The sequence below is a fragment of the Hipposideros armiger genome, unplaced genomic scaffold, assembly GCF_001890085.2.
Source record: "Hipposideros armiger isolate ML-2016 unplaced genomic scaffold, ASM189008v1 scaffold_649, whole genome shotgun sequence".
Taxonomy (NCBI): domain Eukaryota; kingdom Metazoa; phylum Chordata; class Mammalia; order Chiroptera; family Hipposideridae; genus Hipposideros; species Hipposideros armiger.
The window spans coordinates 629,820-657,690 of NW_017731999.1; the positions used below are offsets into that span (position 1 = coordinate 629,820).

At 34.9% G+C, this 27,871-nt stretch overlaps 1 protein-coding gene across 2 annotated transcripts in view; it reads right to left on the reverse strand.

Annotated features, from left to right (window-relative positions):
• ARHGAP15 (Rho GTPase activating protein 15) overlaps positions 1–27,871 on the reverse strand; it is a 652,765-nt gene that overhangs the window by 416,581 nt on the left and 208,313 nt on the right. The window lies entirely within an intron of this gene.

A 27,871-nucleotide genomic window follows, 5' to 3' on the forward strand; every position in this document is an offset into this window, starting at 1 on the left:
TCTGAAATACAAAATAAGCCAGTTAGCATGTTTGGTCAGACATGAGTTTTCAATATTTAGAAGAGTGATTTTTAAATACCACCTCATTATGGTCCCGGGCATTTTTCTAAATTCCCAGCGGCTCACTTGGGTTCTTCCCAGGGACCTCTCATACCCATATCCCCACCAATCAAACAGAACTATCCTCTCTTGGTATTTTCCCATTGCATTTTCTTTATTGCATAATCCATGAGCAAAGAATGTAGAGAATAAGAATAATTTAAAAATTAGTGATATAGAGTGCAACCATATAATTATTAATTATTTTGTTTTTAAATGTCATAGGAAGGGCTAGCCACCCTAGGTAAACTTTGTTAGTAGACAATTATTCAGCTCCCCAAGCTCTATTCCCAATCGATATAGTCATGTTCTTACACATTCACACATGTCAGAAAACACAGGTATTACTGTCTATTTATGGTTGTCTATCATCTCTCTCTTCTCATACATGTAGGTCCTTTAGTGGTTCCTCTGAAGCCCAGAGAAAAACAAGCAAGTCCATGGCGTAACATTTAAAAGTTTTATCATTATTTTCACTTATCATTCCAGTTTTCTTCCCCTCCCTTTAAGCTTTATATTTGAATCACGAAACATACCATGATTTTTTTTTCCATGCCTGTGCCTCTCTGTACGTGCCATCTTGTCTTCTTGGAATGTACTTTCTCTGCCTGAGTAATTCCTTCAATTCTTTCATGAGCCAGCTCAAATGATACCATTTGTTTTTCCTAGTCTGGATAATACCCAAACCCCTGTCACGTGCATCCACAGGACATTATGGTTTTCACTCACCATAGGCCTTAACACACTGAATGGTTCCTGTTTACTTTTTTTGTCTGTCTTCCCTGCCTAGGAATCTCCTTAAATACAGATTCTGCATTTTTCAGTTCTGTGTCCTTACTTCCTGTATCACTGCTTTTCATAATAAATGTACACTGAGTGAAAGAAAAGTTCAAATCACTTTGAACAGCTCCTTGGCACTTAAACATTTAATATTTATGACTTCAACTCATTGTGAGAATCCCCAAAGTGAGTGTCATATAGAAATTTGCTGGATCCTGAACAAAATCATGCACGCTGGGAGACTACTGCCCACAAACACACTTCAGCTGGGTAGAGAGTTTAGTCAACTGGTCTGAGTTCAGCATCTCATAGTTTTGCTATTTTTATGTTCAATTATGTTTTATTATGACAACAATTTTCAAAGGGATTTCAATTCTTGTGAAATATACCGGGGACTCCATGGACTTTTTAAATTTAGAATGCTGAAGAACAAGGACAGTGATTTTCTCACTGCACAGATAATTAGGATTGGTGTTTGTATAGGTTAAGATCAGTTTTTCTCAGTTTGTTCCAGCTCACTAGCCCCTTGGGATTTTGAACAAAAATGTGTATGATGAAATATATTTGGGAAAACTGCATTCCTGGCCCTGCATGGAGGTTTGCAGTGTACACCAGCACCTAAAAAGGTCCTAAGAAATTCTTCAGTAAATAAATCTATTTATCTTTATTTAGCTCAACATTACCAAGCTCATTTGATTGTGGAGCTCTATGAATGTTGTAAGAAATTATTGTGGAAAAGGCTCATTTTGATCATCAAATTTTCAACCCAATGCTTGCCTTTAATTACAGTGGTATGTGTACATGCAAAGCAGAGATCTGAAGCAATTATTTAGGACATTTTTAACTTGAAGGGGCTATATAATTGAGATCATATTATTTTAGATGCTTTTTTGCTTATCTTTTGGCATGAAATATATAACTGCTTGATTTTTTCTTCCCCATGGTAATTAGGCATAAAATAAATAAATAATTCCTTTGTAATATGGTTGATAATGGGATAAATCACACCAATGATTTTTAAATCATAGTTTCTTTCCTACACTATTATTAAAGCTTGATAATCTTGCTTTACATCTTATCACTGTTGTCACATCAGAGAACCAGGTTACAGCAGTTATTTTAATGGCATAAATCTTAATTTAAATTTAGGATGTACCACCTAATGCACCTCAATCTTAAAGTTCATTTTCATGCATGCATGTGCGCACACACACACACACACACAAACACATACACACACACACATACAAACACACACAATCAAGAAGGCTAAGTTAAAAGTTCTTAAATAGCTTATAAGAGAAATGCAAAGTTTGGTTGAATGGATGCATATATGCATGCAATAGTTGGCCTCTAACAATTGATACCTCTGTGAGTCATGTGAGATGCAATACAGAAAAAGAAGAAAATATAGAATAACTGTCTTTGGAAAACTATGTTGAAAAATAATATTTTCAGGAAGCATTGGTATGTCTTATTTGTAATGCAAACAAATCAGAACCAAACAAACAAAAATGTCTTACTTTTACCTGCTTAAGAAATATCATAGAGATTTGTGGTTATCAATTTACGAATAAATATAAGTATTTTCTAGATGAATTCAGCTCATACTACTTTGGTATGCTTTATACTGTAAATGTATAAGTGGAAGCTACAACTGGGCTACCGCTTGATAAGTAGCAAAAGATGGAAGTATCTGAACACTTAGGTTGTCACCTAAAAACAAACTGTCACACATTTTTCTTCACACATTTGAAACCCAACTTATCAACCTTAACAAGTGTTGTTATCAAAAGAATTTTGGTGCCTTTGTTCTTTCCCTTTTGCAAGTAAATTACACTTTTAGGATTTATTAAGACAAGAAACAATTTTTGAATAGCAGGTCAAAACTCTCTACGGAAAAATTCTCATTACTTTCTAGCCTGAAGCAGTATTTACCACCCAATGTATCCATCTTTTTCCTGTTTCTTCTATATCTATATTTCCCGAATCTTGTTTCTGTGCCTAATGCTATAACATTGCAGCAGTTTGTTCAAAGCAACACTCTTATTTTTGCTCTTAGCCGGTGCTATACAAACCCTGATCAATTATTGAAGTAGAAGCCCTGAAGTAACACAACCATTACTGCAGCAGGCGGATAAAAATGGAACACTTTCAGCTACAGTATATTTACTTTTGAGTTTCAGCAAACAAACCAGCAAGTTAAACTACCTTGTCTTTCACTTTACTCAATGTACTAATATTTCCTGCTTCCTTCCAAGTCTTTTTCTTCATAAAGCAAGTCTCTGAAAATTTCAGTTTCTTTTTGGAATTGTGCTAACCTTAACATTTATGCAAAAGAGCCCTGCCACAGGGACAAGACGGGCTTAAATGAGCTAACAAACATGTCATTCCAAGAGCTGCTTGGTATTTTATAAAGTTCGCCAGTGTGCCGTCTTCAGATGGTAATAACACTGCAAAGAGTCCATGATGATATTTAAACCAACAAACAGTATCACTGAGGAAAGTATTCATTAAAGCTTTTCAGAAAAGTCAAATTAGAGACAGAGAAAATTTCTTATGAAGAGCAACCGCTAATCACATTTGGACTTCTTTCTCTTCTCTCTTCTGCTTACTCCATTATCCACAAAGGATTGCCCAAGATGTTGTAATTTTATTTTTTTTAAACTGTTCCCTTATTTAATTATACAGCAAATATCTGATCAGGTTGCCAGTGAAGGTTACAAGTATTCATCTTCTGATGATGCTAACTTGCATCTGCTGCCTCAATATAATGGTGCACTTTTTTTTTTCTTTCTTATTTTCATTGCAAATGTCTGTTCTGGGTTTTAAGGGCTGACTAAATGATAGTGAAGATAACTGGAAGTTTTCCAAGGTTTTTATATGTACTGTGCAGTCAAAACCAAAATTAATGGTTATACTCCAGAACTAATAAAATTTGACATTTATTCTAATCATTGCCTGAAGTTTGGGTAGAGGGTTCCAGCAAGTTTGTGAAAAGTACCTAAGGACAACGTAAGAACTTGTTTTAAAGTGTTATGTATGTGCAACCCACTCTTAGCTCTTTTTTTTCCAGCCAGGCAAATAAAAGCAATCTACATAACCTCTGAGCACCAAAGGTGAGCATATTATGAAAAACACTTTCATGAATTCATAAGTATGTCATCAAAGCCACTTGAAGCACTTTGATATTTGAATAGAAAAATACATGAATAAAAAGGCCACATGCATTTGGAAACTTTCATAATTTAGGAGAGTTTATCTCAATGTCTTGTTATGAAGTGATGCTCATCTTTTCCCTCATGTACTCTTCATTTGTGAATAGACCTATTAGATACAATATAAAGCATAAAATACCTCAACTGAAATATATGACAGATAAGGATCTTATCAAACATTTTTAAAATATGAGGGTATTTGTACCTCTAGCATTATGAAAGCCAGTTATATCTCATCATCAGGACAACCAAAGGAAGAGTTTTTTATTTATTCCATGCTGCTGTGAGTGAATAGGCAACAATGCCACATTATTATTAGTTTCCTTTCCCTTTATTCATTTCAAAGAGAAGAAATAATGTATTTGTATGTCCAGTTCATAGAACATCCATTTCTTTGTTTGAATTGATATTGTGACCTAAGCATGGTATAAATGGATGGGAGGGGCAATACAATTTTATTTATACACTAGGTTGACTGAAAGAGATATGGACCATTTATTGACTCAGACATCTGCATTATTATTTTTCGGACTTTGTGGGAGACAGTTCATGAAAGGTAGCTTGTACGACAAGAAAAATAATTTGAAAAAAGTGCAGAAAGCACTCTCTAAAAATGTATGCTTTGTGAAACTGTTCTTTATTTAACACGGCTGTGGATAGTGGAAACAGGCTGACTGAATTTATGAGGTGTGAAGCTTATGTCTTATAATGATTAACATTAGAATCACAATTTAAATCTGAGGTCAGATTTTAAAAATGATATTAACCCTTCCACTACTGTCAAAATATCCAGTCATCTCTTTTTTACTGCAAGACAGTCTTAGCCTTTCTAACGTAGCTGTACATTTCAAACAGTTTCCTCATGTAGTTATGAAGGGTATTTGGTTGTTTTAGTATCAACAATATTCCTCTAAGAAAGTTTAGCTTGATGACTGAAAGGAGATGTGTCTATATAATAATTGCTTTGATCTGACTGATAAGAATTTCCCTATTTACTCATTCATTCATATATTCCTTTATCAAAGGAAAAAAATCAAAACCAGTTTATTGAGTGATTACTGTGCATTATGTGCACTGCTTGATTCTAACAAAGCGAATAATGCACAGGACACTGTTCCTGCTCTGAAGAGTTGATAATCTATTAGAGGAGACAGACAGACAAATATTTACAGTTAAGTAACAGCATGGAGATAAATGGGTCCATGGTACCCTAATGGCCTACAGAAGGTATGCTTTTTACAAAAGAAGAAGGTTGGGAAGAGGTGTGGGGTCTGAAGAAAGTTTCATCAAGGAATCTTAAAGGCAATCAGTGTACAATGCCTACAAAAATAGAACATAATGAAAATATATTGCTCAAATGTAGTTTCAAGGGGAAAAATTATATGTTTAGTTGTTATATACTACAATCATGTAAAAGACAAACAACTCTGGTTCGTGAATGGGTTCATAGTTAACAAAGCTCCACCATTCACATCTGATCCTCCTACCAACTACTATTGCAGGTATGATAGCTCTCCTTGTGGAGCTGAAATAAATGAATGCATGACCAACTCAAAGACCCATATTAAACTAGACGCAGGATGAGAATATCAACTTACAACTTAAACCACAGAAATAATATTCTTTAGGGAGAACGTGACATAGGTTTAGCAGTAGTTACTTGAACATGCTCATAAGGAAAACTAAAAAGAGTATGTACACAAGGTGGGCTACTTACATTTAGTGTGCAAATAAGTCCTTTCCCTACAGATATCCAAATTGATCTGGGGACATTGACAGTTACCAAACATATTACTTTAGAAATGGAAAGTTACAACTCATCCTGTGAATATTATTGCTTAGAGGAGTTTTCCAATATATCACTGATGGAGAAATAAAATCTTGAAGACAAATTGAATTTGAAAAAAACCCCTCAAAATTCTATTTGGGTAATATGTTGTAATTGCATAAACAGTGTAGCAATATTGTGCTTACACTACTTCAACACTCTGAAGGCATGATTTACTAGGTTTCTTTGCCCTACCATAATATCCCAAAGAACCTGAAAAAGATAGACTTTCTTCACCTGTAAAATGATAGGGACTTAGAAATCTTACATGGCTGCTTATGGAATACTTATAAATGTAACACATACATGACTATGACAATGTCATATATTTTACACAGTGCTACTTGAGAATTTTATTTCTAATATGCAAATTTATTTTATATAGTAAAACTTGAGAAGTGGTAACATAGTAGAAAGATATATCTATAAAAATCTTTTAGGCAGGAACATTGAAATATTAACATTACACTCCATTATTTATACTTCGCAGATCTTGTAGGCTAATTTTCACTTAAGCTTTTGCACTTCAACAAATAGACACTAAACTTTTAAGTTTAATGTCAACTTTTCTTTTTCCCTGATATTATTCTCAATCACTAGACACTTTCTTTTAAAATGTTATCTCATAACTTTTGTAGAGTGGTTCCATTACTTTGGTGAAAGTTTTGCAATTAAAACTATAAACAAAGATTCTGCTGCTAAATTAGATGTGTAGTGTGTGCATCTATACATAAATAATTTATATTATATACATAATTTGTAATATATATTATCTATATGGATATGGATATATAATTTTCATGTAAATTGACAGGTTTTATACTACATTAGACATCATTTTATGTATTAGTTTTCTATAGCACTGTAACAAATTGCCACCAATTTAACAGATCAAAACAATATACATTTCGTAATTCAAAGTTTCCATGGGTTAGGAGTTCGGGCGCAGGTTAGTTGAATACACAATTAAGAACTGCACAGATTGTAATCAATGTGTCAGTTGGGGTTGCTGTCTCTTCTAAGGCTCAGGGATCCTCCTTCAAGCTCATATGGTTATTGGCAGAATTCACTTCCTTTTTGTTTTAGGGCTATGGCTCACAGCTCCTAGAGACCTCTCCTTTCCATAGACTACTCACAACATAGCTGTTTGCTTCCACAAGGCCAGTAGAAGATTATCATTCACAACCAGATCCTCTTTTAAAGGGCTCACCTGATTAAGTGAGGCCCACCCAGCAAAATCTTATAAAAAAGGAGTGAAAACGCTTACATCATAGGTGTTAATCAGAGGATAGGAAATCAAATTTCTGGATTGATTACTCACAGGATCACAGAAAGACTACAGTAACAAAATATGAAATGAGAAAATGACTTTGAAAACCGTTAAGGAAGTGCTATAAAAACATAGGACACTCATAAATACCCCAGTGATGTTCTTTCCTTGCTTAAATATGTCTAATTTATTGCCTTACTGTATTTGATATAATAAGTGTGTAAGTAACTTTGAGGCCACTTCTGAACAAAGAAGTTTAGAAATAAACAGACAAATAAATAATAAAATTAACTTTTCCACTGAGAATGTTTATAATTTAATACCACAACAGTAAAAAAAAAAAAAGTGGAAATATCAGGGAATATAAAGGGCAGTTGTGGGTGTTATTTAGGAAAGGATTTGCTTTTGTTTTCTTTTTTGTTTGTCATTGTTCTTGTTAGTGATTGTGCTTGGTGGATATAATACATTTTCATTGAATAAGTGCATTATATGTGGAAATCAGTGATTTAAATCTTAAAAGTCCACCCAACTTATAAGCATTACATTACAGATATACCTCCCACTGTATTATTATAGAAGCTCAAAGTGATATTTTTCTTATGTAAGAAATCAGCATCCCCAAATAAGGGATTAATATCTCTAAGTGATTAACTTGGTTTATAAGCATCCAAGGTTTTAATTCATGTTTTATATCTTTGGCAAAGAAGAACAACCAAAATAAAAACTACATTTCTCCTTGAATTCCAGACATATCTTCCACTTGATAATCATTGTAAATAAAGTGACACGAGAAGACTCTGGGAATATTTATTGAATTGTGAAAGAAGAAATCTGACAAACAATATACTTAATCATTTTCCATTTATCATCATCACCCTGTGACAGGATATAAAAACAATTGTACTAAAATGAGGTGTTTTGTTGAGGATGAGGCTCTAGAGTATTAAAAAAAAGATTTATATTTGAGTAAATAAAATTCTGTTGGAACCTGAAATTGAAGAGTATTTGAAGAAAATGCTCTGAACTATGGTAACTGATTATTCTTCATTTATAATGTCTGTTTCAAGCTGTCTTGAACATACGGTCCATGAAATTTTGAGTCAAGATAATATACAGCTAGAGAGATACACCAACTTTTAACTTAACTACATGTGAAATGAATTTTCAGTTGTCTAGGTAAACGGAAACTGGTATATATTTAGCTGGCTTTCCTCTTTGATACTTACATCTCTGAACTATGTGAAAAGATGAGATTCATAAGAAATAATAAAACCTTGAGATTGACTAATAAGTGTTCTTCTCCAGCCACGACTTCTGACCTCTTGTGCACATGCTGGAGAAGAAATCTAATTTTGAATATTCATTATAGTCATGTTTTTTTAAAAACAAAAATACATTTTAATGTCACATAGAAACAAAAGCTGTTCACGGGCCACAGCCTAGTCACTTAGGTTTACCACAGAGTGATGAAAATTCATCAACATGTCAAGAGATCTGTATTTACCAAGTTTGATGAAGAAAATCTGACAAATACTATTTGAGATAAGTGGCATTTTTTCCTAATTGTTTTCATATGGATGAATGAAAATCAAGTGCCCTGTTACTTTGATAAAATGCTAAATTGCTTAAAAATTCATATTTGTACAACGGACCAGTATACAAACAGAACGTTAAGATTATGGCTTCAATTCCCAAGTATCGACTTTTCCCAGCTAAACTGGTGCCATACAGAAAAGAAAGGACCAGTGAAAATTTAATCCTGAACTAACAAATTCTGTTTTACTCTCCTTACATTTCTTCACTGAAGGCAACAAAAATAAGTATTAGGTTACAAAGTAATAAGTATTTCTGCAACAGAGACTATCTCAGACATCCTATGTTGGTGGTAGTCCAAAGGCAAACATAAATCATTTTAGCAGGTAATTCACCTCAGGAATTAAGTATGTAAACACTCAAAGAATGCCATGGACAATTTTCCCAGTCTACACATCTTGTGTTTTAATTCCAAGGAAGAAGAAAATGTGCTGAGAAAACAAACTATAAGACAGACTAATATTAACCTCAGTGGATTTTATAACTAAGTAAAAAAAAAAAAAAGATCCCATTCTAATCTGTGTTCTCCCTGTAGTTTCATGTGTGGGTGTGTTTCTATTTATGCATGGAGCATTAATAATGCAATTTAAAGTAAAAGAACCATAGACCAAACTAATAAGTGGTAAAGCTGAGATTTGAACTCCAGGTCTGTAAGATGGCATAACACATGGCCTTGGCCTCTCTGTGCTTATATCTCTTCATATAATTTTACCAAAAGAAATTATAAAGCATTTTAAGGGAATCCTAAGATTTGAAATTCACTAATATATGGTCCACTGCCTGCATATCTGTATTTTTTTAAAATTAGAAAATACAATAAAACAGAAAACAGTAAATCATTTCTATGATAAGGCTTATTTCCAATCTTAAATTAAATTTCCTCACGCTCATGGACATTTAATTCCTTTCTAAGATGTTTGCAGTTTTGCATGCTGAGCCCAGGCAATCATCAAGTACAAGTCAATTCAGCCATTCACAGACTCCTCCTCAGCCATCTCAAGGTGATGCACATAACTAGCTTCATCAAATGCTAAAGATTCCTAAAGACAGCTATTTTTATGACCCTGTTCATTATCCAATTCCACTGTTTTTGGTGAGCAGTCCATCATTTCAAAAAACAAAAATAATTCTCATGTGTATCATAAGCTGAGCTTATCTACATTCTCCAAACTGAAACACTTTAGGGAGTGCAAGGAGACTCCATTAACATTACACTGGAAAAACAGGCATCAACTAAAAGAATCCAAGGCAAACTGGGATGTGTGGTCTGAGGAGGGGCAGGTGGGTACAATTCTTTACCTTTACAATAGCAAACATTATTTGAAAAGTTACTGATTCCTATTCATCTAACACAGACAATGACTTGACTAATAACTAGAGGTATAAACATTAAAAGGTAAGGAATTAAGTTCATATCATTGCAAACATAAACGTGTTGCTTACTTATAATAACATAAAACTTTCACTTTAGCCATTCATTCTTCCAGTTATTAAGACAAACATTTCATACATGAATTCCTCTTTCTCTATTCCAGCATCATGAAGCACAGGCAGAAAGTAAACAAATAAGTTAGTGACAGTAATAACTAGTCTAGGTCTTGGGTCATTCTGTCCATAGTAATGCCAACCTTTGGTTTTTCCCAGCAGGCAACTTAATAATTTAAAATGGGAAAGTTGCAAAGCTTATTTGCTCCTCAAAAGTCTAACTTGAAAATGTTTAATTTTTTAATTATAAATTATAATTGATTAGGGATAATATTTCTATTACATTATTGTATTATTGCATTGTATCCCTACATTTAGTAGGAAGTTCATAATGTATTTTTAGATTAAATAATCACAGTTCTATTATTTCTGTGTCATTCCTTCTACAAGTGACCCAGGGTGGCTATGGAGAGTTATAGAGCAGGTTACCTGATCTTTGATTGACTAAAGTTCTATAATTATGAATAAAAATAATATCTTCATAAATGTATTAGCTCCTTTTTGCTAGTAAAGCAGCCCGTTCTTACTTAAACAATGGAATTTTATTTTTTTTTGGCTGAGGCAACATAGCACATAGAATCTCCTAAATGCCTCAGTAAGTCTGACAGAAGCAAATTGCATAAGAATCTTGCCACAGACAGATCCCAAGTCTGCTAAAGGACTCGACTCCAAAACCAGGGTGGGCATGGCACAGAGGGCTTGAACAGCCTGATTGGAACTAGACCAATAAGATAACAGAAATAAAGAGCAGTGTTCATGTGCAGGAGAGAGAAATTTTAGAAGACACAAAGTTTGGGGAAAGCAAAAACAAGCTTATAAACATTAGCAGGAAAGGAAGCCATGTTGTAGATAGGGATTGTATTTAAGCTTTTACCTACTTTTGAAGAGATCAGTAAGTCCCCTGCAACTCTATTAAGAAGATAATTCTAATGGATGTCTATGTCCAGTCTGCATCTCTTCCTTTGGGGAAAATACCCATCCCCTCAGTCCAGGGATCCAAGCCCTTCTCCATATATGGCCAGCAATCCCAGGTGTGGGGGGATTTTCCATTTCTCTGCCCATACTTATAGGTTCAAGAAAGAGCACGTAACCACTGCCCCATCAATGAGAAATCCTCTCTGGACTTTTTGCTGGAAGTTACCAGAAACAGGCAATCTCTCCTATGCTGCTTGCCTGAGTACTGATGCTCACATCAGTGTGAACCCTCTTTGAGAGAAAACGTTTTTAGAAATAAAACCAATGGACAAAAAAAAAGAGGAGAGGGACAAATCAGTTCATTCCCATTTTGCTTACTCAAGTTTCAGTGAGCTTTTCTCCTTTGCAACCTAAAGGGCCCCCCATACATCCCGTGAATTAAGGTTGCACTGAGGCACTTAAGCTGAGCATGTATTTATACAATTTGTAGAAACTTGGGCATCACTGTTCGGTGTTCCTAGGCCTTTTGCCTCTTAAGTGCACAAGATCTTTCTTCTGAGGCTGCCCTTTTCCAGGGATAACAGAAAAATGATAGTCCCCCCACCCCAGGCAGGCAAGGCATCCAGGGACCCAGGGCTACCCCACTGTTGTCCAAGGCTGTGGCTGTGGCTGTGGCTTCCTCCTGCAGGGAGGGGAGGCTGTTGGGCTGAGCACCCGCCTTACGCTGCAGGTGGCACTGCCCCTAGCTGCAGCTGTACCTAGGAACAGTAACTGTAGTCTCCCCAGGTAAACGTGTCATTACTTAGCAGGAAAACATTGTTCCCTCTACAGTATTATGACCTTTAACAAATCACTTTTTTTTTAAAACCTCAGTCCTTTCACCTTAGGGTCTTTAATGCCCAATTCAACAAACCTCACCCCCCTTGCCCGCCACACACACACACACACACACACACACACTCACACACGCACGCACGCACACACACTCACACACCCCGCAAAGAGACTACAACTGTCCAACACAAGGAATGCAAGCTCCCCTTTTTCTGCTTGGGGAATTACCCCAGGTTTCCCTGCCTAGCCTCACCTCTAACCCTTATCTCTGGTCTTTTCTTCCAGAATTGCATCTTGTTGATTTGTCCCTGAATTTCCCCCTTCTAGATTCTGGCATCTGCCTTCCTTCTTGTCGCTCCCCCTCAGTGATGACCCTCTAGGTTTGCAGCCAAGTGACTTCCAGCATATTTTTGCCCAGGCTTCCGGGCCTAGCGCTGTGCTAGTAAATGTTTACCACAGGCTCTCTGGGGAAGAAAGTCCTGATTTGCAGCGCTTGCTGAATTCCACAGTGTTAATATTCCCATTGCAGCCCGTTTCAGGCTAACTACCTGATGTCACCTCACCCCATGTGGAGTTGGGAAGAGAAGTACACAAGTAGCTCTGCAGCCAGCTCGAGGCCGCTACCTTCCTGGCCCCTTCTTGGTCTGGTAGGAGGTAGGAGATGGGAAGAGGGACTTGCTGCAGTTAGAGAATCCTAACCAGGTTACGTATTTTATATTCGAAACTTCTAAGTTTTGGTTTATGCCCACACAATTTTAATTATCCTTTATTGGGCCCATCTGTCTGCCTACCGAGAAGAGGGTAAAGATTTGACAGAAGTTTCATGTTTGGTGCTATAAAAACACACACAGTCATAACAACATTTATTACAATACATTTCTGAAAAAGTTTGGTAGGTAAGTAGAAATATTTGCTTTTTAGTGACTAATAAGTAGCAAGTTTTAGCCTCTCAAAAGTGATAGCTGAAGACCATTTATACCTATACTGGACTCAGTGTAATCTGTGTACAATGGTTCTGATATAGCCTTTTCCTCCTCTTTGAAATGCTTGATTCCCAGTGATTTATATATTTAGCTACCCACCTGTTATTTATTATTTTTGTTTACAGAAAACCATAAGTGCACAGAACACATAAAAGGCCCTATAAAGATGAGTTTTCTAATCCAATTAGGAATATAATACCTTGGGCAACAGATGAAATGTGCAAAGAGATGGAAATATTTTTATAGAGCAGATTGAAAAAGAGTTTCATAAAAGAAGAAAATAAGTATATATAGAAGAGAGTAACTGGTTTAGAGCACGGAGAATATAGAAGATGGGAAGAAGAATTTATAGGTATATATATATATATATATATATTTAAAAATATAAATTAACAACATTAGGTAAAAGTGAGACCCAACAAAGAAAAACTATTGGTATACACAAGAAAGAAGTGAAAGGGAAGAAAAAGAAAGAAAGGAAAGAAAGAAAGGAAAGAAAGAAAGAAAGAAAGAAAGAAAGAAAGAAAGAAAGAAAGAAAGAAAGAAAGAAAGAAAGAAAGAAAGAAAGAAAGAGAAGGAAAGGGAAAATCCATGGTAGCAAATGTGAAACTGTGGGCTAGGAGCTGAGGTATAATATTAAAGTGAATATTATGGGGAAAATATGAAAACTATACAAATATATAGGAAGATAAACTTGTGGATTAGAAGAGACTAAGAAAACATTTCAAGTTTATAGTTGAGGTTCAAAGCCAGAAAATGTTTATTTGTAGGCTTTCTGAACCTAATCCCTTGAAGGTTTTATGAGTTAAGTGCTTAATGCCACTTCAGCAATATTCATTTATTTGGTAAGCAATTAAACATTAACTTTGACAAGATACTATACTAGGGACTAGCAAGGAAGAGAGGACAGCAAATATTTAAGCTTCCATGCTGGCACAGAGATTCTTAACTTATATTTTGTCATTTCATCCTCATCACAATCTTGCCAGGGTGATTTTAATATTCTCATTTTTGGTTAAGAAAACTGTTGTTCTTCAAGAAAAAAAACAACAAAGAATAAAATATCTCTGCCTATGAGGGGTTTCCCATCTAGTAAACAAATAAAAGGCACTTTGGAACTCTTGTGTTGGCTATATGAGAAAGAGGTCCTTTATTTGGAAGTGAGATTATGACTTTTTCTGAGATGAGAATAAACTCCTGTTTTTAGATTTCTACTTGCCAGGACTGTTGCATAAAAATGTAGCTGAATGATCTTAGTCTTAAATCACCAGAAAATGATGATATCTTTATCTCTGGAAGCATTGTTTTCTACACAGCTTACACTAGTACCCTTGTAGTTCTGATTATGAGAATGTTTTGTGGATAATTTTATGTGCCGTTATAGTGAAAAGGAAGAAGAAGATAGTAACAATTACTCATATAGTATTTTTCCATGCTATGTGCTCTTCTAACATCTAATACATTATCATCACATTTAGGACATTATGTTCTCAATGCCACCCCTTAAGCTAGGCTACTATCCATGTATGATTTGAAATCTCCTGGTCTGTGCAGCCTCTTCCCAAGCCAGTTCATCCTGCACACGGCCTTTGCATGAATCCTCCTAAGCCATCATTCTGAATGCGTAACTATTTTCTCAAAAAGTCATCTACACAATAAAGTAAAAATCCCTTAGATTAAAAAGGAAAGTTGCCAGAAGTAGGTTACTGGTTATCTTTCTAAAGATAGTTTTCACAGGTACTTTCATAGTTTCATGAATACTGTTGCATATATTTTATTCTAAAGCTTGCCATTTGTCCTGAATATGTCACCACCACGTTATCCAGTTATCAAAATGGTCTTCTTTCTTCTACTTCCTGCCACTGAGATCACTTTTTAACTCCTAAATAATTTATTTTGTATACTATATGCCTATTTTATTATTAATTTATTTCTTACTCAACTGCCTTACTCCAGAAGGCACGTGCTATATCTTACATGTCATTCTCTAGGTAGCGGTTCTCAACCTTCCTAATGCCGTGACCCCTTAATACAGTTCTTCATGTTGTGGTGACCCCCAACCATAAAATTATTTTCGTTGCTACTCTATAACTGTAATTTTGCTACTGCTATGAATTGTAATGTAAATATCTTTTTGTTTTCTGATGGTCTTAGGTGACCCCTGTGAAAGAGTCGTTTGACCTTCAAAGGGGTTGCGACACACAGGTTGAGAACTGCTTGCTCTAGAGTCTACCACAGTGATATATATTAGGTGCTCAATAAATATTTCTGATGATGATATAGCCATGCATACTGTGACTATCCTAAAACACTTTCATTCAACATTCACTCAAGAATTATTTTTTCCATCTGTCTTATTTATGTTGCACTGTTCTAGGCACTGGTGAATGAGCAAGATAAAATTCCTGCCTTCTAGATTATATTTTGGTGTGAAGATGCACAATAAACTAGTTCATAATATGACACAATATGCTTAAAGAGAGTGGTAAGGACCACAAAGAAAGAAAATGCAAGGGAGAGAGAGAAAGAGAGAGAGAGAGAGAGAGAGAGAGAGAGAGAGAGAGAGAGAGAGAGAGAGAGAGAGAAAAGAGGATGGGAAGGAATCTATCTTAAATGGTCAGGAACAATTTATTTGAGGTATTACCATTTGTGCAGACACCTGATACATACACTACAATTATGTGTGATCAATTTGGGAAGGGAACAATAAGCCTAAAGTCTTTAAAATGTCAGAGTTTAAAAACCTATTTGAAGATAAGCTATAATAGGGTCAAACACAGAAGCAGGAACACAGGAAGCTGTTCACCATAATCTAGGCTGAAAATAATGGTGGGATTCTAGCCATATATTAAAGGTTGATGGATTGAATTAAACAGAGGGTGCCAAAAACATGTATACACATTTTAAGAGAGGAAAAAACTGTATTAAACTTGTAATATTCAATATACACCAACAACAAATGATGAATACAAGTCACATTTGACTTCTGCAATTACAAAAGGTGCTCAAAGTAGTTACCATCAGCATAATTTTTATATAGTTTTTTCCTCTCTTAAATGTGTATACATTTTTTTGGCACCTTCTGTATTATTTTTACAGTAAATTATATTATTCTTATATTTGGAAACAGAATAATCAGAGAATTCCATGGATCAGAGTCAGTAACCAGAATTAGGACTTTGACTCAAATGCAAACTCAAATTAAAGTTTCCAAAAACCATTAGATTTTCATTTTCTTTTTTTCCCCAGTTATAACTAGTTAGGTCCTGCTGGACAAAGTTAAATCCTGGTAAATTTGTATTGCTTCTTGTACTCTTGGGGAAGCTAGGATGGAAACCCCAGATTCATCAAGGATACCAATTGACAGTAACCCCATAGAGGTTTTATAGTGTATAATTTATTATCAACAAAATTAACTCCATTACAATAAACATTCATTTTCCCTCATAAAAATTAAACATAAGCCATAGGTAGTAATCTTCTGCACATATATATAGTTCTGAATTTCCTCACTGTTTGGTGCAAAAACAATATTCAAGCTTTCATAATTACTTCTTTAATATGTGGATTCTATATACAAAGGGTAAGACAGGTTTCAAAAGTGGAGAAAACCATGAATCTATGCATCCCAAGAACGCTTCTTTTCCTTCCTTCCCTTCCTTTCACCCTCCCTCCTTCTCTTTCCTTCCTTTCCTTCCTTTCCTTCCTTCCTTCCTTCCTTCCTTCCTTCCTTCCTTCCTTCCTTCCTTCCTTCCTCTCTTCTTCCCTCCTCCCAACACCCACTCCCCTCTCTCTCTCCCCCATCTTTCTTTCCTCTCTTCTCCTCCTCCTCCTCCTCCTCCTCCTCCTCCCCCTCTCCCTCTCCCTCTCTCTCTCCCTCTCTTTCAATTTTTATTTCACTGGGAAGTCCTTACAGCTAGTTTATAATCAAAGGTTAACAGTCTTTTTATACCTGAAGTTCTGAAACTTGACTGTGCATTCAAATTGCCAGAGAAGCTTGTCAGAAGGCAGCCTCTGATTGAGTCAGTCTGAAGTGGGCTGTAATCCTGCATTTCTAACAAATACATGGGGATGCTGGTGGTGCCCACCTGAGGACCATGTTTACGTAGCAAGGCTCCAGATGACTGATTAACCAAACTGAGGGAAAGTCTGATGGTTAGAATTTTCCTTAAATCATACCCAATTTGCGTCAACTTGAGTTGAAAATGATTTGATGCTTATGAATAAACATTTAATATATATTTATTTTTTAGGAGATTACAGTTATTCAGGTATAGATAATGACTCTGGTAATTTTCTGAGTTAAATGTGTTGAAGAGAGTAGATTTTAGTGGAGTTTTTATTGGTGTAATTATTTCTATAATGGTTGTAACTGTTGTTTTTAGCTAATAGAAACCACAAGATGATAGTGTTATTGTTGTTATTGTTTTCTATCCTGTACAGAAAACATCTGGGAAGCTTTTATAATATACAGACATCTGTGTCCCACCTTTTGGCAATACATGAGTGTTCTGTTATCTGTATTTTTAAAAAAATTACCAAAAGAATTCTTATGTTTCATTGTGTTTGGAGGCATATGTATATTTAAGTAAGGAAGACAAAGAATGTGCCACAATGAACATCTATTGAATGAGCCGTAAAGGATGCATAACTCCTTTTTCTTCATCCTCATGGCCAATAATCAGGGATTCTCTACCTACACTCAGGAAGAATGCTTTTTTCCTCCTCTTCACATAGCTCAGTCCCAACTCAAAAGTTTCTTCCTCCAAGCCTTCCTTGCCTGTGCTACCTAAAGTGGTCATCTGCATGAGTGTTGTGTCATCATACAGGTTTTTTACCTTTATAGCCATAATCAAATAAAGCCATTATATTGGCTACTATGTTCATTTATTAATTTATTGTTTGTACCTCCCCCATTGGAAAGTAAACAGCATGTGACTGGCTGCTATTAATTGTCCATCAACAGCATATTCTCACGTTTAACTCAGTGCCTGACATTAAATAAAGGCTCGCTAAATGAAGTCATTCAAGTCTTCAGTTTTTCTCATCTGGATAACCAGTGTGTGCTTGTGTGTGTATTTTTTTCCTCCTCACTTTCACCACCACACAATTATCTGGCCGAATTTACATCCATCCATCCATCCATCCATCCATCCATCCATCCATCCATCCATCCATCCATTCATCTATCCATCCATTATCCACCCATCCATTTATTTAACATTGAGTTATTAACCTTTTACTATGTACCTATGACCGTGATAAAGACTAGAGAATTGATGATAAGCAAGACAAACATGGTCTCCAGCACAAGAATATTACACCCAGTCATGAGCTATAATTAAACAGGCCACTGTAATATAGTTGCCAAGTGTATTTTAAGATAAAAATTAAAAGAAAATCCTTTAAAGTAAGAATGCATCTAAAGAAAGTTTGCTGATAAAAGTAGAATATTTTATAGAAATTGCAGTAGCATTTTAATATTAAGAATTTGAGTTATGAACTTTATAATTCACTAAATTGTAAACTCTTTGAAGACAGAAGCAACATCAATAAATAGTTTGTAAACAACATGCAAATTGAGTTTTTAAAAAATATAATATATTTGATATCATGGCCTGTTAGACATGAATGCTTCTAAAGACAAATAAACATTCCTGTGGATTACTAAGGCAAAGCCATTTGTTCTTTGGGTATTTTATGCAGATTAGTTTTGAGTTCTTAAATAGACAGTTCATTTGACTGTATCACAACCTAAGTTCATTTTTTTGGTTTTGATGATGGCTGCTGCTAAGCCTGAATCCTACATAGCCGGTTACTCTAATATTGATTATCAGTATCAAGTGGTGAGAAAAGATGAGGTTTGTGACTACAGAGTCCCCAGGTGGGATTTTACTTCAGCCATGGCACAGAGACTAGAGGAGAAGTTATTAATATTTTTGGAGTCTAGCTACTTATTCTGTGAAATGGAACAATAAACCTAGGATTAGCAATAATTTAGGGAGAGTAGATCTTCTGAGGGGCTCAATAAATGGTAAGCTATCATTATTACAATAACATTATACTTCTAAGATAGATGATATATTATTAGAATTGGCTTGGAATGAATGACATTAAGGTAATTAAAGTTTTAAATGAATATGACTTAATTCTTTCTAAAATATTCTATAAATAAGATAGTAAATATAGCACCTTGAGTTATATATAGGCAAATGTTCTAAAATATGTATAAGGAAATACTGATTATCAATTAATGGCATCTGCTTTGTTACATAAAATTTTTCCCTTTACATAAATCTGATATGTCGAACATTTACTTGCTTAGAAAAATGTTAAGTAAGATATAACTGTTGCCACAATAACTCTTTAATGTTATATTCGCAATCCTCTTTGAAGGATTGATTAGGCTCCCTAAAATATACGTATATGTATACATGTGTAAATGTGTATATACATACATACAAATAAAGGTATGTATCAGTCCACAGCAAAATGACATAATTTTCTAATGCATTTGACATAAGGAATACATTAAAGTAGAACAGATTGGAGATATTCATTTTTCTTATTAACTAACTGATTTGTCAAAGTGTTTTAACTGAGGACAGATGAGTGGAACTGTATTGTAATGTCATTCATCCTCTTGAACAATTTTCTTAAGAATTTCACATTGAATATAAATCCCAAACACACTTTTTCAAAGTCATTATCCTTTAAATGTTAAGCCTTGAATATTTTGCATCATAATCTAGATCTAATTCATTCAAGTTGTTTTAGAGGTAGCAACTGTATATCTAAAACTGTTTTCAGGGAAACTTAAGAGATTTATAAAGAAGCTTCTTAGAGTCCCTTCTCTCCTCCCTTAAAGACCAGGAAGTTTAATTGATTCTTGAGGTATCTTATTAACTGAAAATAAAAGTTGATTTCATTCCAATTCTGTGCCAGTAACTCTGCTTCAAATTTTGAGCTGTGAGCAAATCTCGGTAGGATAATGTGCTTCTGAACTTCCCCGAGAACTTGAGTGGTGATGAAGTCTTTCAGCTTCCCAGATATACCATAGGCATCTGCTCATACTCTGTGCAGTGAAGTAACTGTCTAGTTCTGATAAGAGTTAATTGCAAAGGTGAGTTATTTGGAAACTCTTTTCTAGCTTTAAATGTCATCTAGCATTTTTGGATGAGAAAAGCAATTTTTTAATTAAAAATAAAATAAAATTCACGTATGTTAAAGCATTATAAAAGATTGGTTTCCTCCTTAGCAGAATGTAGGCTCTGGCAGAAATATGGTTTCAGGTGTGGGTGTAGGAGGGGAACCAAACTTGGATGAAACAGGATTTTATCTTCCTGGGGTGGGCTGCCAGTTAAATTTCTGCAAATAGCAATGTCATAAAGCATGGTTTTAGAGAAAGACCATGTGCTTTCTAGACTAGCAATTGGGAGAAAAACAACAAAATTACAAGGAGGCTAAATGTAAAAAACAAGCTTTCTCCTAATCTACCTGAAGTCTTGCAAGATAAAAACGCATTTTAAAAATACACTTTGTACAGTGAATTTTCAAAATCAGAGTACAACAGCATGAACCTTAAAAGTTCCAAGAGCGCCTCCTTGGTGAACTCTCCTCTCTGGGTTCTAAGGTATAAAGGTTAATTAAAGAAACGACAAGTTCTCTGCTTCCCTCACATGGCTAAGGAAGACACATTAGCAAAGCCACATACAAAGCTGAACAGCAATTAGAGAGAATCAAAAAACAGACACACAAAATGGAATCTTTGGCAAGCCTAGAGATAGACTCTACCTCAGCATCTGTCGTTATGTGACAAACATCGAAAAACCTTACGTTTCTGATTTTTGCTTCTTGTTCCACGAACCTACCCTCCCACATACACTGCCTCCACATTCCCCTGGAGCAGGGTTTTGTGGGAAAGTTGAAGTGAAAAAGAATTACTGTGAAAGAAAATCATTTGAGGTGACAGAGGGGAAATGATCCTTTTGGAATAATGAAGAACAGTATGAGGAGATCAAGGAAATCAGGGTTTAGTGGAAAAGAGTAGTTTGTCTGTTAAGAGGTTGAGCTGTAAGTAGGGGGGGTGGCAATTTGATTTTATATCCATACAATTCCTGGCATCATTACCTCACTTTTCTTTTAACAAACAAGTCAGTGGTCCTCTTGGTGCTTCATGTGAGTCAGTTATACTTCAGAATCTGTAGTTGAGTGAACTTTCTATTTATTTATGCTCTGTCTTCCATATGATGCTCCCCTAGGCTAAGTTTTTCTTTTATTTCTCTTTCATCTTGTCAGTATTTTTTTTAACTCTCCTGAGTCATTTTTAACATACAGTTAGGAATTTTTCCAGCCACTTGAAAATTCCATATTCTTTTCCTGCCATTTAAAACATGGTATTGCAGTAAATCACTGCTACTGGGAAGAACATTCCGGCTTGATCGGTGCAATCATAGCGTAAAGTGTGACAGACAGAATTCAAACACTAAGAGGGCAGTCTCTGCCTTTCGTATGCCATTCTTTAAAGCTAGGCCATAGATTATATTTAAATTAAGACCTCAGAAATATATTTGGTTATTACTAATTTTTTAGTTATGACAATTTCACACAGAAACTCTTTTGTTGGAAACTGAATTTCTCGTGTAATAATTAGCTGTGGAATATTACCCCAAACAGGTGTCTGTAGCCTGTCAAAGTCAGAACAGGTGATTTAGAATTAGCGTATTAAAAGAACTGTGAATTAGCGAAGCAAAAACGTGTTAATTTCTTGTTCCATCTGTTAATATGAATTCACTGCCAAATATTTTACTTTGTAGAACTGTGCTGGGATTGGCAAGAACATACACTATAAAAAAAGTTTAAAGGCTTGAATGTTTAAAAATCATGACATACGTTACTGCAAAAATAACTTCTACATTTTGAGCATACTTTTTTCTTTTTTATCTCTGAAAAAAAATAACTGCAGAGATTGCCATATAATATAGAAAGTTAGCTAAAGAAAACATACGATCAAATGTTAGACCTTTAAAACAAGAATTGGAAGAAAATGTTATTCAAGAATGCTTGATTATAAATGAAGACTAATTCTCCAGTGCTGCTTCTCAGAAGTAACTGAGAACACTCTGAATTGCTGAAAGATATAGAGAAAAATATCTGTTGCTACCATGCAGCTCATATCCAATAATATCCTCTTATTCAGAGATGCCATTATAGAGAGATAGTTTTGTTTTGTTGTTGTTTTTTCTATCCAAATACTGTAATCCTTTAAAAGACTATGGTACAATTTAGTCACTAAATCACAATCTATACAATACCGAAATCTGTTCATTAGCTCAGGTTTGTTTTTTTCCCCCCAAATTTTCCTTGTGTAGATAAAATCAAAATACATTCTAGCCTTAATTTCACATGCATGTGTGTAGTTGTGTATGCCGATGGTAGTAGGCAAAGGTGGAGACCAGGAAAAGAGGACAGAATCTTAATAAAATAAAAAACAATAATTTGTATGTATCACTATTCCAACACACAGGAAACTTGGCCTGTAACTGGACATCCGTTTATCCTGAAATCCTTGAGAGAATCTAGGCCTATGAACTACTGAACCAGTTTGTCATCTTTATATCTCTTTCCTTTGCAAGCAGATCCATGGGAAAAGAAAGGAATTTGAAGTGAATTGAAATTTGTGAGCTTAGACATATGTTAAGAGTACAGTTAACTTGAGTTACTTTTTGCATGCTGCTGAATTGGGTCCTGAATGAGGCAGTTTTGTGACTTAAACAGATTTCACTAATTTTCCTTCCTTGCACATTTAAAAAACAAACCACACTCTCCCATATTGCTGTTTGGGTTTTAACGGAGCTGAGGCATGCACACCCAATTACTATAAGCACTTTAAGTAAAGCTTAAAGATATGCAGCATGTTCTTAACTGCAAATGATATGATAGGTAGTGTCTTTCCTCTCTAGTTTTATGTCACATCCAAGAGATTAATCCTCCCATGAATCATCCATAATGACTAGAATAATTTGGGGAACTGAATGAAATTTTTCAAATTATTTATATCATGAACTCACAAGAATATGAATGGTGGGTTATGCAAATATAAGCCATGCTTATCAACACTAAATACAAAAAGGGAGGGGGGTTAGGGTTAAGCTTATATTTCTGAAACTGGACTTTGAATTGATACACTGTGGCTTTATTACTTCACCAGTGAGTGATGAGATCTCTGTTATAGTTTATGAAACACATCAAGGAAACTTACTATTTCTAACATTTGGATGGAAACATAATGATCTTTTGTATAGTTTAAAGCAAACATACCAAATTCTATAAGGATGTGAGATGTCCATATAATATAATATTTATAATAATATTTTAGGAAAAAAATAACAATCTTAAAAATATCCAGATTTTTTTCCCCCTGGTCTGAAACAAATAGACTGAACATAAGTTTTATAATTCTTTTTAAAGATGATCTCAATAAAAAGATGACAATACTCTATTTCCCATCATATTTAAGAAATATGGTGTGATTATATAGGAATTGTTGATGAAATGTTTTCAAAATTCTATGTCATCAGCCTAAAAATTCCTATAAAACTCTATAATACATAAAACATTTTATAGAGTTTTAAATTATACAGTACATTAAAGTTTTAGTTGACTTATCTGAAAAGATATTTTTGGTATGTAAATAAAAATGCAGGGAGAAGAACCTGACAGAAGTAAATAAAGTATGTAAATTAAATAAAAGGTAAGGCAGCCATACTTTTTATATAAATAACTGTGTTAACAGAGCTTTATGCATATTACAATATATTCAGATGCATAGCTTTTGCAAAAATAAATTCATTGCTCCTCTCCAAAGAATGGATTAAAACAATTTATTTTATAAAATTTGGATAGATAGGATAAGAAATGTAATAGCCATCCATGGAAAATAAATATAAAAATTATTCAAGCTCCATCTACTTTATGTTAGTAATGAGATGCACTTCATTCAAATTCCTTTCAATTGAAACAGTGCTGAGGAAGCAAAAACATGATTCTGTAGGAAATGATTTCTAATCTTCATGATAACATACCGATATAATACAATTATTTACAATTGACTAAGAGTTAATTTCAATAGTATAACATCTTTCTTGCAAAAATGTCAGCTTTTATTGATGAAACAAACTAAGAATAAAACATTTTTACTTGTGGTATTACAGTGCTGTTTTTCATTCTGTTAACCAAAACAACACAGTAATACTGTAAACAAAAAAATAACATTAGACTGCTTGTGTTTGCATGATTTTATCAAGAACCATAAGCAATGGAATGAAGTACATTAGCTGTAATTTTGGAACACACTCTATTCTTTTAAACTCCAGTCATGCTATGTTCAAAATAAGAGTGAAAGTTGGGCTAATTGTGTTAATTACCTATCATGTCATGGGATAACATAAAACTAATAATTGAAAATGACTGATATCATACATGCAAGTTACAATAAAGGTAAATTACATGCAAAAGACAAAACTATCTATCTAGCTACACACACACACACACACACACACACACACACACACACCAGTTCAGATATACCAGTTTATCTTAAATGGAGTTTGAGTGTCTCCAAGCATGTTTAGTTTCAAGCAGTGCTACTGGTATTTAGTGGGGAGAAGCCAGGGACGCTGGTAAATATCTTACAATCCATAGGACAGCTCCCACAGCAAAGAATTATCTGGTCCAAAAGATCATCGTGTTAAGGTTGAGAAACCCTGACATATACCTATACCTATGGTTTTGTTGTTACCACCTGTTCTCTTTTAATTAAGAGATATCAAGTATTTATATCAGTGAATTCTCTTTAGGCACCTGACTGTTCAAACAAGACCATTATGATCATAAATGAATCGGATTTATTGTTAACACTCATTTATAGAGTGTGTACTCTGTACAAGGCCTTGCTTGGGACTTCATTCTAGAACAAGCTGGCAATTATCTTGTCTGATGTCCTCACTTAAAGGTTGGTGAATAATTGTCCTGGTAAATAAAGTGATACGTCTGCATTCACCTTGGCATGCCTGGGATTGAACTGAGTTTTCTTGACTCTGAGATTCCAGGCAAATCTTTTGTACACTGAAACTTCAGCAGATCCAACAATTAGAAATAGTACCCACATATGTTGAATTTGCATTATATGTTTTTCCATATATTGGTTAAAATTCTAACTTTCTTTGACTGCTTTGAGTAGGATGTTTGCTGTTAAGTTTTAAGAAACAGAGGCAGAGTATAAAGGAAAAAGGTTGATTCCACAGGGATATTTTTATAAAATGTCATTATCTAAGCACATCTCCCTTGAGTCATATTTTAATATTATACTTTCCCCTTTCTACTAAGACTTCTTAGTAGAAACTACAAAATAAAAATTGACAATGCTGTAATATATATAAAGAGTACTATGAGATAACATTTTTTAAAATTAAAGCCCAGAAAATGTTTTCTTTTACTTCATAAAAGGCATTATTTTCTTCCTTTTTGTCTTAGTCCCTAGGAAAGTCAGAGCCAAATACCAATTTCAGTCACAGCAAAAATACTAGATTTTAGGTTTAAATTAGCTTATTCTTTTCATTACCCAGATTTACTATCTTTTTTTTTAAGATGTGGGAAAGTATGAATGAATACTTTCTACATAACTAGACTAAAGAACAAAAGGACAGCAACTTGTCTGTTCCCCTTCCTTGATTCCCCAATGCTGTTCCCCTCCCCCAATTTCCCAATAAAATCTTTAAAAGAAAAACAATATTAAACGGTTTTAGAGGGCCGGCTGAGTGGCTCAGTTGGTTAAGAGCTCGCTCAAGAGTTTGAGCTCTGAGCAAGAGTGGTTCGAGTCAGCCCGAGCTGAGCAGCCGTGAGCTGCCAACAGGTGGCGGGATGGCTCAGCTAAAAAAAAACAAACAAACAAAAAAACGGTTTTAAAGCTGAATAATGAACATGCACAGTCTCCCGTGATTTCCTCATTGACGTTGCACATATTGCATTCCCTAGAATTTCATGATACACGTAGGTTATCAGGGATGCTTTTCCTATAGTATTCATACTTAAACAACCTAGCATGTCAATGGCAGTATAAAGACTTGTAATTACAATAGTTACCGAAGCTCTTCTAAGTGCTGGCACTGTGTTTTTGTGTGTGTGTGTGTGTGTGTGTGTGTTCTCCTTATCATTAACTCAATCCTGCAAACTGGATATAATTATCCTTGTTCTACAGATGAAGAACTAGAAGCTTGGAGAGGGCCAGTTATTTGCTTGATATTAACCAGTGAGCTGGTGGCAGACCTAGAATCCCATTGTAGATATGTCGGACTGCAAAGTCCTTGCTTGTTCTCATTTGTAGTGTCAGTCCACTTAATGCATGAAAAAAACCTGAAATATTTTAATAAAGTATGAAATCAAATTCTAAGATAGAGTTTTAGGTATGATTTAATTCAATTTCTAGTATGGCTATTTTTATTGAATCTACTGAGTAAGAATTCATTTCATTCCTATGCGGGTTCTTTCTCTATCTTCCCTTGCCCACAGTTATACTGCAGACCTAACAGCATAGCATAGCCTCTGAAGGAGTTGAAATGTTACAAATTTTGCTCACAGTTCAAAGTTTATATACAATAGTCCTCCTAGCCACAGTTTTGCTTTCTGCAGTTTCAGTTACCCATGGTCAACAGGAGTCCAAAAATAGTAAATGGAAAATTCCAGAAATAAACAATTCATAAATTTTAAATCATGAGCCATTCAGAGTAGTGCCATGAAATCTCACTCTGTCCAGCCTGAGACGGGAATCATCCTTTTGCCCAATGCGTCCACTCTGTGCACATTACTGCTCGTTAGTCACTTAGCCCTCTCAGTGATCAGATTGACTGCTGCAGTATTTATCACTTAATGTTCAAGTCACCCTTATTTTACTTAACATTGGTCCCAAAGTGTTAAGAGTAGTGTTGCTGGCAATTTGGATATGCTGAAGAGAACCTGTAAAGTTATGTATGTATAGGAAACAACATAGTATTACATACATAGGGTTCAGTACTATCTGTAGCTGCTGGTATTTAAATATATCTCTTCCGGGTAAGGGGGAACTACTTTAATGTGTTTTTAAAAATATTTAAGTGTGCCTGTTTGAGGACAGGGGTTGTGACTTGTACTATTTTCATCAAGAAAGGTATAAAACTGTGTATTTAGTTTCATGCTCCTGAAAGACTAAAACTGATTAAGGCTTTTCGACAAATATAAGAATCCATAAATAAAAAATGCAGTGATGCTTCATTTAATTGGAACTAATTATATTGTAAGAGTTATACTATGGGAAACAAGAAAATATTCTGCCTGTTTTATCACCTGTTTAAGACCCACTGTGCTTGCTCTCTGCTCCAAGTCATCAGAAAGTAAACTGATCAGACATGAAACAAATTTGCAGTAGGCATTTGAAATTTGTCTTTGTTTGGGTGTCTTCTTTCTCTCCTGTAGCACTGAAAATATCCCCCAGCTACTTCCAGGCCAACTTCTTTCCCTCTTCATTCACTTTGTAATTGAAACAAAAGATTCTGAGCAGAATGTATTGGCAGACAATACCTCAAAAGCATCTTAATCATACTATATTGCTACCAACACTCTAGCATTTAAATCTTATCCATAATTGTCAAATGAAAGGCCTTTTACTAAGTTAAAATGGTTTAGCGGTTTGGTGGGCAGAATTCTAATATGGTCCCCAAGATTCCAGCCCCCCTCTCCACACACACATACACACTATAAATGCCCAGTATAATTCCCTCTCTTGAGTGTGGGCAGGACCTGTAAATATGATGGGGTATCATTCCCATGGTTT